Source organism: Manis pentadactyla, chromosome 3 (genome assembly GCF_030020395.1).
Source record: "Manis pentadactyla isolate mManPen7 chromosome 3, mManPen7.hap1, whole genome shotgun sequence".
NCBI lineage: Eukaryota > Metazoa > Chordata > Mammalia > Pholidota > Manidae > Manis > Manis pentadactyla.
The window spans coordinates 105876958-105887936 of record NC_080021.1 but is presented as its reverse complement, the minus strand read 5'-3'; positions in this window follow the sequence as shown (position 1 = coordinate 105887936).

Below are 10979 nucleotides of genomic sequence, written 5' to 3'. Positions count from 1 at the left end.
AATTCAGCCCGTAACACTTGGCCACTGGGAACACGGAGGCCTGGTGTTGAGATGCCAGAGCGTGGATGCTGGGTTGATGCACAGCGGGAAGTTGCACTAAAGAGTTGTCAGACTCCCAGAGGTCACATGAGGCAGAAATAAACCATTGTTAAACCACTGGGATTTGAGAGCTGTTTATTATTACAACATAGGCTGGCTTACCCACCTATTGATACAAGAATAGCTCATGTAAAAATCCAGATTTCCTCCTTGGAAGATCTAGCTTGCTCAGTGGCAACAACCAGCAGACAACTAAAGATGAACAGTTTCCCTGAGACGGAACCAAGTACTGCTCCCCAGTTCCCAGTTGTCTACAGTCCTCACTACTTATTGTTCCCCAACCATTATCTCCATTACCATTTTCCATTATGTGTCTGTCTCCATTTTTCTCATGCTTAACCTGCTTTGTTTCTATTACCTGCCTGGCCTCTTTAGGCTTGTGAATCTGCCACCTCTGCTCTAAATGGGCCCTAATATTCATAGCTTCTTCCTTACTTCCCTTTCTGAACCTTTAAATTATTATAATTTGTGTTTGTGTTCTCAATAGCTCCCCAGGTGGCTGCAGGTTATAATGGAAGAGTAAGTCTCTTCTAGCTCAAGAGTTCGTAATTACCTGTCTTCCCTGTTCACTTTTAATGTCAAGGCATAAACACATTTCCAGGGTGATTTCAAATATATGTTGAGAAATCCTCATAATATCATAGATAGAATGTTATACCTACTTTTAAAGCATTTTGTTACTCATAACAATTCCAATGAGAGGCATAACCATTATTAGCATCTCTTTATCAATGAAGAGATTAAAGAGCAATGAAATTAGGTGATGTAACTGCAGTCCCAGAACTGGTGATTGGTGACAATGGAACAAAGTTTGCAGCCTTTAGCACTCAAAAATGGTGTTCTTTCCAACCTCTGGGCCTTCATTTCCTCATAGAAAAAAATGAAGTTATTAGGCAAGAAGTAGGAGTTACCAATCTTATATGTAGTTGTATAAGTTTTATTCTAGTCTAAGCTGCTGGAGAAAGGCCCAAAATAGGTAAGCGGCTCCAGCTGATAGAGAGATGGGCTCCGGAGTCAGATGAGTCATGTTCTCATATTGGCAGATGTTTGACCAAGGAATATTTTGACTCAGAAGAAAATACAATAAACTGAAATTTCAACTTTTAAGCTTTTAAAACAACTACCCATTTTGTTTTTTAATTATCGATGCAGTAGGTTGAATGGGAGCCTCAAAAAGGCATATCTACAGCCTAATCCCCAGAGCTTGTGAATATTACCTTACAGGGTAAAAGATTGAATGCTACCTTATTTAAAAAGGGGGATTCTGCAGATAGTTAAGGACTTTGAGATGAGGAGATGATTCTATATTGTCTAGGTGGACCCCACCTCCAATGAGAGGTGTCCTTATAAGATACAGAAGAGAAGACACACACAGGAAAAGGCCATATGAACACAGGGGCAGAGACTGGTGTTCAGTGGTCACATGCCAGGGAACACTGGAGCCCCCAGAAGCTGGGAGGGACAAGGGGAAATTCCCCCCTAAGCCTTCAGAGGAATCACAGCCCTGTTGACACCTTGATGTGGGATTTATGGCAACCAGAACTGTGAAAGAATACCTTTCTGTTGTTTTAAGCCTCCAAGTATGTAGTAATTGGTTACAACAGTCACAGGAAACTAATACACAAAGTAATGTGAAAAACCAATAAGCCCATACGATACATTCACGCTGCCAACACCATTCTGGGATGGAGCAGTAGGGATGGGGTGAAGCTGAAGGTGTGGTGAAGGGTGGATGTGCTCCGAGACAGAGTGAGGCTCAGGAGTTCTCTAAGAATTTACTCACACCTTGACTGGTCCACGTCTCAAATTCTTTAATTCATCTATCAGAGTTAAAGACCCTTTGTGTAGAGATATTTAGCCATTTATTCTCAGCTCCAGTCTGCACAGGAAATTGCCAATTATATTTCTAACAGTTCTCTCAGAACTTTTGGTAATATACACTTTCACTTCATAGTATTTCTATATATTGCTGGTTTGGGGAGATAAGCGCAATGCTCCTAAGAACCTAGCCCAGTTTAATCAGACTTCTAAGAAATATCTTTAATATTTTTTCTGAATATAAGTAATAAATATGCATAAGAATTCAGACAATTGATAAGTGAATAAAATAGAAAATGAAAATCCCCAGAACAGGAGTAGAGATTAGGGTAGAGTAAGGATCAAGAATAGCTATTGCACACATTATTGATGATGAGGAACAGTGATGTTATGATTTTACAGGATCATTTTGTGCAGCCATGCCATGACACAAGGTCTGCATCAAACGGATTGAGCCAAGATGAATCTCGTATCAAGATAGCCATGTCAAAGTGTCCCACTTCACCCAAAGAACTGTACACCAGTCCTGTGTTACAACACCCAGAAAGTCCTTTAAGAGGTTTCCAGAAACCCCTAAGAGACCTTTGGGCCACAGTTTGAAAAATGTTGGGTGAGATGCTCTTAAAAGTGCTTCCCAGCTATAATATTCAATTAATGTGTGTAGATGTGGATGCATTGAACAGTCATAAAATAACACAATACAACAGAAAGCTGTTGGAATGGATACCCCTAAACCAGTTAATGCCAGGCAGCAATCAGAAAATGAGTTGCTTCTGCTTCTATTGATACTTGTGATTGCAACTTAATGATGTTTTTACTTAACTGATAGCAGCTGTCTCCATGAGAAACTATTAGCACAGCAAGTCTTTATTAAGACTGGCAAAGTAATAAATAATGTTTGTGACTTCTCTTTTGTTCACAAGGTCAATTGCTGTTTTATAATAGTCTTGTGATATGTTAAGAGCTCACGAGGAATTACATATGCAAACCATTAGACTAAAAAAAGAAGTCTCAACAATCTACCAATTTACAAATTGTTGATAGACCCGAGACATACCTGGCAGTAACATGCTGGGCACCATGATGATTACCAGGATTTTGCATTCATTCTAATTTTTTCAGTTAAATTAATGGATGCTTATTTTGCAAAATACTAAACTAGAAACTCTGAGAGGTACAAAAATATATGATACCACCAGCATTCTCAAGAAAGATCCAATGTTGTCAAAGAAGAAACTATATACATGTTAAGTGGGTTATTGAATGAGCTGTATTCAGAGGATGCAAAGAGTAAATTACTCCAGCTTGGTTGTACTATATAATGGTTTTTACACATTGTTGGATTTGGTTTGCTAAAAATTTATTCGGAATTTTTTTAAGCCTGTGTCATTTGTTTAAGCCACTGTCCGTTGTTTACTTTGCTATTTGCTGCCAAACACACCCTAGCTTAGCTAGGTGTGGTCCGTTAGATGCCACTCCCCTTGGAGCAGACAGCTCCTGGGATCATTAATTTTGATCTCTCTGTCCTACCAAACAGGAGGGTGGAGCCCAGAGAGACGAAAGGATTGGCCCAAATCACATGGCTGCCACGAAGCCTGGACCAACCAGAGCTCAGTCACCCATTTGCTTGTTTCCTTGGGGCCTTAGAAGATAGTACCCATTGTGCCAACACCTCCCTTTAGTGTTTGCCTGGTTTGGACACAATACCTCAGATCCCAACACACCAATTACACACACAGGCAGAAAGGGGAACAAAATGATGCCAGTCATGATGATGGTGACAAAGGAGGAGGAGGAGAATGAGAAGAGAACAGCTCTGTTTATTGAGCGCCTACGTGGACCAGGGGCTTTACAAACGCGTCTGCTGTGATTTATATGGCACCTCTCTGAGGTAGGTACTAAAATTATTCTAACATGTTGATGAGGAAACAGTGATGTTAAATGCCTGAAGTCACACAGTGAATGGCTTCTAGCAAATGTGAACCCAGACTGTTCTGACTTCAGAGTCTGGATTCTAAACCACAGCACATATAACATTATGGGCCATGGAACTTCTAGAAAACCCTGACCACCCTACGCATCTGAAAAGGACTAGACAGGGACACAGAACAGCCTTCACAGTGGTGGCTGAGAAAGTCCTGAAAAAAGGCTCAGACTGATAACAGTAGCCTCAGATAGCATTTCTGATGTTCTCACTCTCTGTGGTGCATTCAGTTACCAAGACAATCATCTCAAATAGGAACTCCAACGAAGCTCAGAGCAAGTTCATTAGCTGTGCTGCAGACACATTAAAACTCCACAAGCAGTTACCATAGTAGGTAACCTTGTTGCATGTTTTAAAAAGTGTGGCATTTTCATTTCAGTTCCTACTGAATAATGAATAATTTTCCCTGCCCCCTGCTAAACAGTGAATGATGAGAAGCCATTTGGTAATTCAGTGATGTTGAATTAATCTGAGGGTACAATATCCCCATTTTTCCCTAGGCTACCATCCTTTTACTGCAGGGCTCCCCTTTTCCTCTCTGCCTCCGACACAAATTCCATCATACACTGTACCTTGAAATGAGATGGTGCTCCATTCCTGGCTACAGAGGCAGCATCTGCTGGCGATGCCCAGCTGGCAGCAGGCCTGTGCGAGCATGTGGAGGGGAGGGGAGGGAAGGCCAACAGGTATCCCAGGACACCAGATGTGGTGATACTGCCCAGCAGCCTCAGAGCCCACCGTGAACTCACCTTGCCGACGGGAACGCTCAGCACCACTGCCAAGGAAGATAATTCCAACACCCGCTGTCACTCTCCAGGCCTGCCTGTTTTTGTCTTTGGAAAAGTTATATATTTATTTGCTTTTAATTTTACTTTCCTGAAGGGAAGAGTTATATATTTATTTGCTTTTAATTTTACTTTACTGAAGGGAAGACAAAACATGTATCATGCAGACACCACGATAGCAGGGACTGTGTTTTGTGCATTGCTGTGCTGGGGAGACGGCACCTTGGTCAGTGACTAGCACACAGAAGGAATGCCGTGTATGTGATGAATGGGTGAATGAAGGTCAAAAGCTTTTGCCAGTGATGCCGATTTTACTGAGGACTTCCCGGGAAGGTGGAGGAAAAAATGAATCACATCCCACAGAGCAAGACTTCACCCAGTCACTCACTGGGCATCTGTTCTCTCATGGAACTCTTTTCCTTTTCCCACCCAGCCTCCACAAATGCCCCTCAATTGTCCCAACAATCTAGGAGGTACCTACCCTCAAAACAAAGCCCAGTCTCTGCACATGCTCCCCACCTCCACCTTAGCAATCACTTCAGCCACAGATAAAACCACCCAAACATCAACAGGAAACTGACTAGATAAATGATGGTACATTCATGAAATGGAATACTATGCAGCCATTATAAATACTTTGGCTGGAGATAGATAGAAGATTGATGATAGGTAGAGAGAGAGAGATGGATAGATGACAGAACAATGACCAAGAAAAATTGTTAGTGAAAAAAGCAAGGCATAACACCACATGTATAGTATGATTATGTAAGTGACTGAGAGAGGGAGAGAAACAGAGAGAAACATACAAATATTAACATTTACTTAGTAAATCTTTGGAAAGACACACAAGAAACTGCCAATGCTAGTTGCCTATAGGGAACAGAACTAGGAAACTGTGTCAAGGGTGGAAGGAAACTTGACTTTTTAGGATTTTCTTTTTTTGGGTACTGTTTGAAATTGTAGCTTTGGGGGTTTGTTTTTTTGTTTTTGAGGTGTTTGAGTTTTTTATGCACATCAAATAAACATAATTATAAGCTCAAGGAAAGAAAGAGTGTGGGCAGGCAGTCAGTCAGTCAAGCAAGCTATCGATCAGTTCATCACACTCCTGAAAGAATTCACCCAACCAGACAGGAATATCATGCCTTGGGGGTGTCTGCTGAAAACCTGGTCTTGAATCTCTACCCTGCCATTCTCTGCAAGAGTGAGGCCTCAAAGTACATAACAGCACCTGCAGGATCCAGGGCAAAGAAACTCAGTGAGCTGACAATTAATTCAGAAAGGCATTTACTCTAGAGGAGCTATTTAAATGTAACTCTGGGGTTGTTCTCCCCAGAACTTTAAGTTCCCCCAGCCATTCTTTTCATGGAGAATATTTTTTAATCAGAATAAATTAGCTTTTGCGATAATAATATAACATAATGAGTGTTTGGAGACGTTGTGTTTATCAAAGAGCTCTCTGATCACATCAACTTCTCTGGAATGTATTTCTTACTGAATTATTTATTATCTGGGGGTCCTATTGCCTGTATCCACTACATGCTAACATGTCCTATAAAGTTGTTAGGTCAGTTGTCTGAGCAGGAGAGAAAGCAAGATCAGGGATTTTCTTATTTTGTGTTAACTTCCTGGGAGGAATCCTGCCTGCCTTCTTAAGGGTATCATGAGCTCTCTGAGGGGTGATGGAGTTGGCTGTCTGACAGACACCTTCAGTGGCCGACCAAACCATGCTCCGGAGCTGCTGAGAGATGGCAGCGAGTTACGTCAGGATCCATGAGACATTCAGTCCGGGCCATCCTCACCTGCCAGATTCTGCCAAGGCTTCTTCCATTCTACACCTGCACCTACATCCTGCCTGCACCTGTGCCTGCACTGATATCGATATCTACATTTATACCTACACTTTCTACACCCTTTCCCTTCAACTGAGTTAGACAAAAGACCAAGGGAGATTGAGCAGAGACAAGGGACAGGGAAGGCTGGTGAATACCCTTCTGAAAAGAAATAGGGGAAGCCCTTCTCTCAGTGATTCTGCACTATTTGGCACCATCAGGAAATCCATGGCAGAAAGAGAAGCTCCTTTCTGATTGCCAGGAAACAAACAGAATTGGGCTTTATACATCCAAGCCAGATGAAAAGAGAGGGGGCTATGATATGGACTGAATAACACGTCCTGTTCTGACAAACTCTGGATAATCAGATGAGATTGCCAGCACAAATGTAGGTGAGGCAAGCATGGCAAACAAGTTTAGGCTCATATGTTCATAACCTCCTACTTTGCATCTTCCTGGAATTTAAAAAATTGCTAATGTAGTCATCAAATTCTTAGATCACTGACAATTGTAGACGATATATGAACACTGTGGCATTTTAATTTGGGGCTGATTAGCTAATAAAAGAGGTGCCATTTAGAACTGCGTTATCCATATTTCTAGCCTTAGAGCTTTACTCCTCTAATTTAAGGCCTTGACAATCACACATCATTCAAGACAGAGCCCCCTTTAAACTCTTGTCATTCATACCTAAATGTGAATCACTGTATTTTAGATCTCCCTTTAAGAGTAATTTTCTTGGGGAGCAAGGCTCTCAGGCAACAGAGTTTTACCCTTCTCACATGCCTCTGGCTCTGTCCAGTCCCACAGAACATGGTGGTTTCCTGGCATCTCCTTAATCTTTATGTATAGACGAGCCTCGTCCAAGGGTATCTGCCAGCTGTCCAGCTGTGGTCGTCCTTACCCATTTCTCTAACTAGCAGCAGCATAGCATAACCTCGCTCCAAAGTGTCTCTGAGGAATCATTCTCTGCTGCATGGTTTTACCTCCCCCTGGCCATTCCCTCTCCTTCTTAAGCACAGTTGTATGCACCTTGAACATCTTCATTGTACAATAAACAGAATTAACAATGATTTCTGAATTCATCTGCATGTTCTGTTATTGACAACTTCTTGAAGAATCAACCCTAATGTTAGACATACTTCATTAAGAAAGCTGTTAGACTGGAATCAGACTCCCATAGCCAGAGACCTGACACTTGGGAAAAACTGAACCTCACCATTATGGGTTAAATTGTATCTCCCAGATTCGTATGTTGAAGTCCCGGCCGCTAGTACTTCAGAATGTGACTGACTATATTTGGAAATATGGTTCTTGCGGATGACCAAGTAAAATGAAGTCATTAGAGTGAGCCCTAGTCCACTATAACTTTGTTCACACAAAAAAGGACCAATTTGGATAGAAAGACACACACATGCACACAGGAAGAATGCCCAGAGAATGTGAAGGCAGAGGCGAGGGTGACATGTTTACACTCCAAGAAACAAACAAACAAAAAATTGCCAGCTAGCTGCCAGAAGCCAGGGGAGAGGCATGGAACAGATTCTGTCTTACTGCCCTCAGAAGAAACTAAACACCTCAGACTTCTAACCTCCAAAAGTGTGAGACAGTTAAGTTTCTGTGATTAAGCCACCCAGTCTTTGTACTTTGTTACAGCAGCCCAAGCAAGCTAGTACATTAACAAAACCCTCGCTCAAGATCCACTGGCTTAAACCTTAATATCTAAAATTTTTCCTTTCTCTACTTTGCCCAACCACTCCAGGAATCAATTTTCAGTAAAATAGCCCCAAACAGAGATGGGTCTTGAGTTTCCAACTGAGTAAAGAGAAACTTGGGGTTTACTCCTGGTTGACTATTTGTGTGAACTTTAACACCTTATTTCATATTCTTGTCCCACAGTTTCCTGATTGTCATTTGAAGAGGCTGAATAAAATTCTGGTGGCAAGTAGATTTCATTTTTTGTGCCTATTCTAATGGATTTGTAGCAACAACCTAGAGCACTGTCTTGACCTCTACGTGGACCAGATCCTTACATTTCTGGACCTGACCCACCAGCTCTGCTTATCTCACCAGGTGAGAATCAGATAATTTAATGAATTCTATTTATCCCTTTCACATGCTGTTCCACTAGGCTGTGGGTGACACTCTCCACATTCCCACACAGCAAGTACTTCACCCCTGGGATCACTCTTTCCCTTGCCACTCAGTCACCTTGACTAAGTAAAATGAGAGCAGTGACTGCTCAACAATGTCTGCTGTGGATGCCAGGTGGGAAATTTGAACTGGACTGAATTACACTTCCACATTTATTGGTTCTCCAGCTTGCAAACAGGTCATGGGACCTCTTGGCTCCATAATCTTGTAAGGCAATTCTTATAATAAATAAATAAATATATCTGTGTCTCTCTATATATATACATATATATAGATACATATAATCTATATACATACACACACACACATATATATACACAAATAAATTTACACATGAATGTGTATATATATATATCCTATTGGTTTTGTTTCTTTCATGAACCCTAATACACCAGCTTTTCCTGGCTCTCTCTCTCCTTATGCTTCATGGCTTTGGTGCTGCCACAGTTGCCTATTATAACCGTCATCAGCCAATGAATACACACCTTTCCTTCTGCTATTAAAATGACCAACCACAGGATAGTATCTATGGCCTTTTCAGCTTAAGCTCTTGGCTATTTTCCTTAGTGCTTAAACAAGTCTTTTTTAAGTCTCAAGGGTTTGTGGTGGTCCTGGGTGGTTATGAGTGCCGGATAGTGATTAAACTGGGCCAGTGTTGTGAGACTACAGAGAGCCTTTCCAATACTCAGTGACTGACAGGAGATAAAGCTACAGACATGACTTCGGCAAAGAAGATTACATTACAGTAAACAAAGTCCTATCTTTAGCTAGAGCCTTCCATACATTGTCCTGTTTGATCTTCATAACCTTGTGATGTAGGTAGGACAAGTATTCTGTTATTCTCACATTACATTTAGGGATCAAAATCAGAAAGATGAAGTGACTCAATTACACAGAACTAAAACATTTCAGGCTGTGTCATTTTACCAATCACTCAACAAATTATTTAATTTTACCCACAGAGATATTACCATACATGAATACACCCTCTTTAATAACCACCAAGATCTAGCAAGTAAGTAGGGTTAGACAGCTTAGCCAGGATTTCACTGGTTAAAGACCACATTTAAAGGGGCTTAAACTGTGTCCAAACAGCCTTTCCCTGAAGCAGCAGCAGGACTTCTCTCTGAAGTGTCCTCTCTTGAGTGAACCAGTTCGCCATCATTTCAAGCTGACTCTGCTTACCTCACCAGGTGTGAATCAGATAAACTAAAAAAATAACTAAATTCATTTTGCACCTGGTTCCAAGTCAATAGCTCAGAGTGGGGGTATTTCACCTCACGCTAATCCGCCAAGGGTAGTGGGCACTGGGGTCCCTGTTTTCCTTGCTAGGCAATGGCCTTTTCATTACAGTGTAGGTACCATCAGTGTGTCTAGTGGTCAAATTCACCACAGATACACAAACACATTGCCAAGCATTTCTACGGGGAAGCACCCAAGCTTTAATATTTTCTAGGAAAATAAGGAGATTGTAGTTAAGTATATGCTGTATATTACTGCCACTTTTTCCAATCCCTGACACCAGTATTTTCGGAAATATTGGCAAATAAAAGTAACAGGTTCTCCTAAAGTCTGAAATTTCCTCTGAACCAAAGACTACAGAAAGCTACACTGAGAACTCAAAGTAAAAAGCTTGCTGTGAAGAAGCACACATCTCTAGGATGAGAAATCAGCGTTTCCTCTGCCTCTGAGTTCTGGTGAGATACGCAGTATGGGAGGGCGTTCTGTGGGGGTGAGCGATGAAAGCACGCCTCGGGGGGTGCGGCTGTGCCCAGGTTTAGAACGGGAACTACATGTTTGCTCCCTGAAGAGCTGGTAAGTATTAGGGAGAAGTAGGGACATTACGATCCTTCTTTGCTCTTGACAGGTATTGCCCAAGTTATTTTCCAAAAGGAAGGAGCACAGGTTTCAAATAAGTCTTTTAGGCTGAGATAGCACCGAGCTTATTATCATATTAGACATCAAAAGCCACCGAGGCAATGGCTGTCGGGAAGGCCTCCCACAGCCCCCAGTCGCTCTTCCTGAGGCTATAATAAATAAATAAATAAACTACTTCACAAGGATGGTCATCTGTGAAGTGTCTCTAGTATATTTGCGATGCTCAAAAATCAGTTCATGATTCATAATGCGTGATCAAAACCGAAAGTTTCTGTGATGACTGCCCTTGCACTGTTCACCATGTAAGAACTTATTCACTATGTAAGAATTTGTTCACCATGTAAGAACTTGTTCATTATACTTTAGAAGATTGGAGACTGTTGAGAATTAGGCTTGGGGTTGATTAATGATTGCGCATTGAGTCCCCTATAC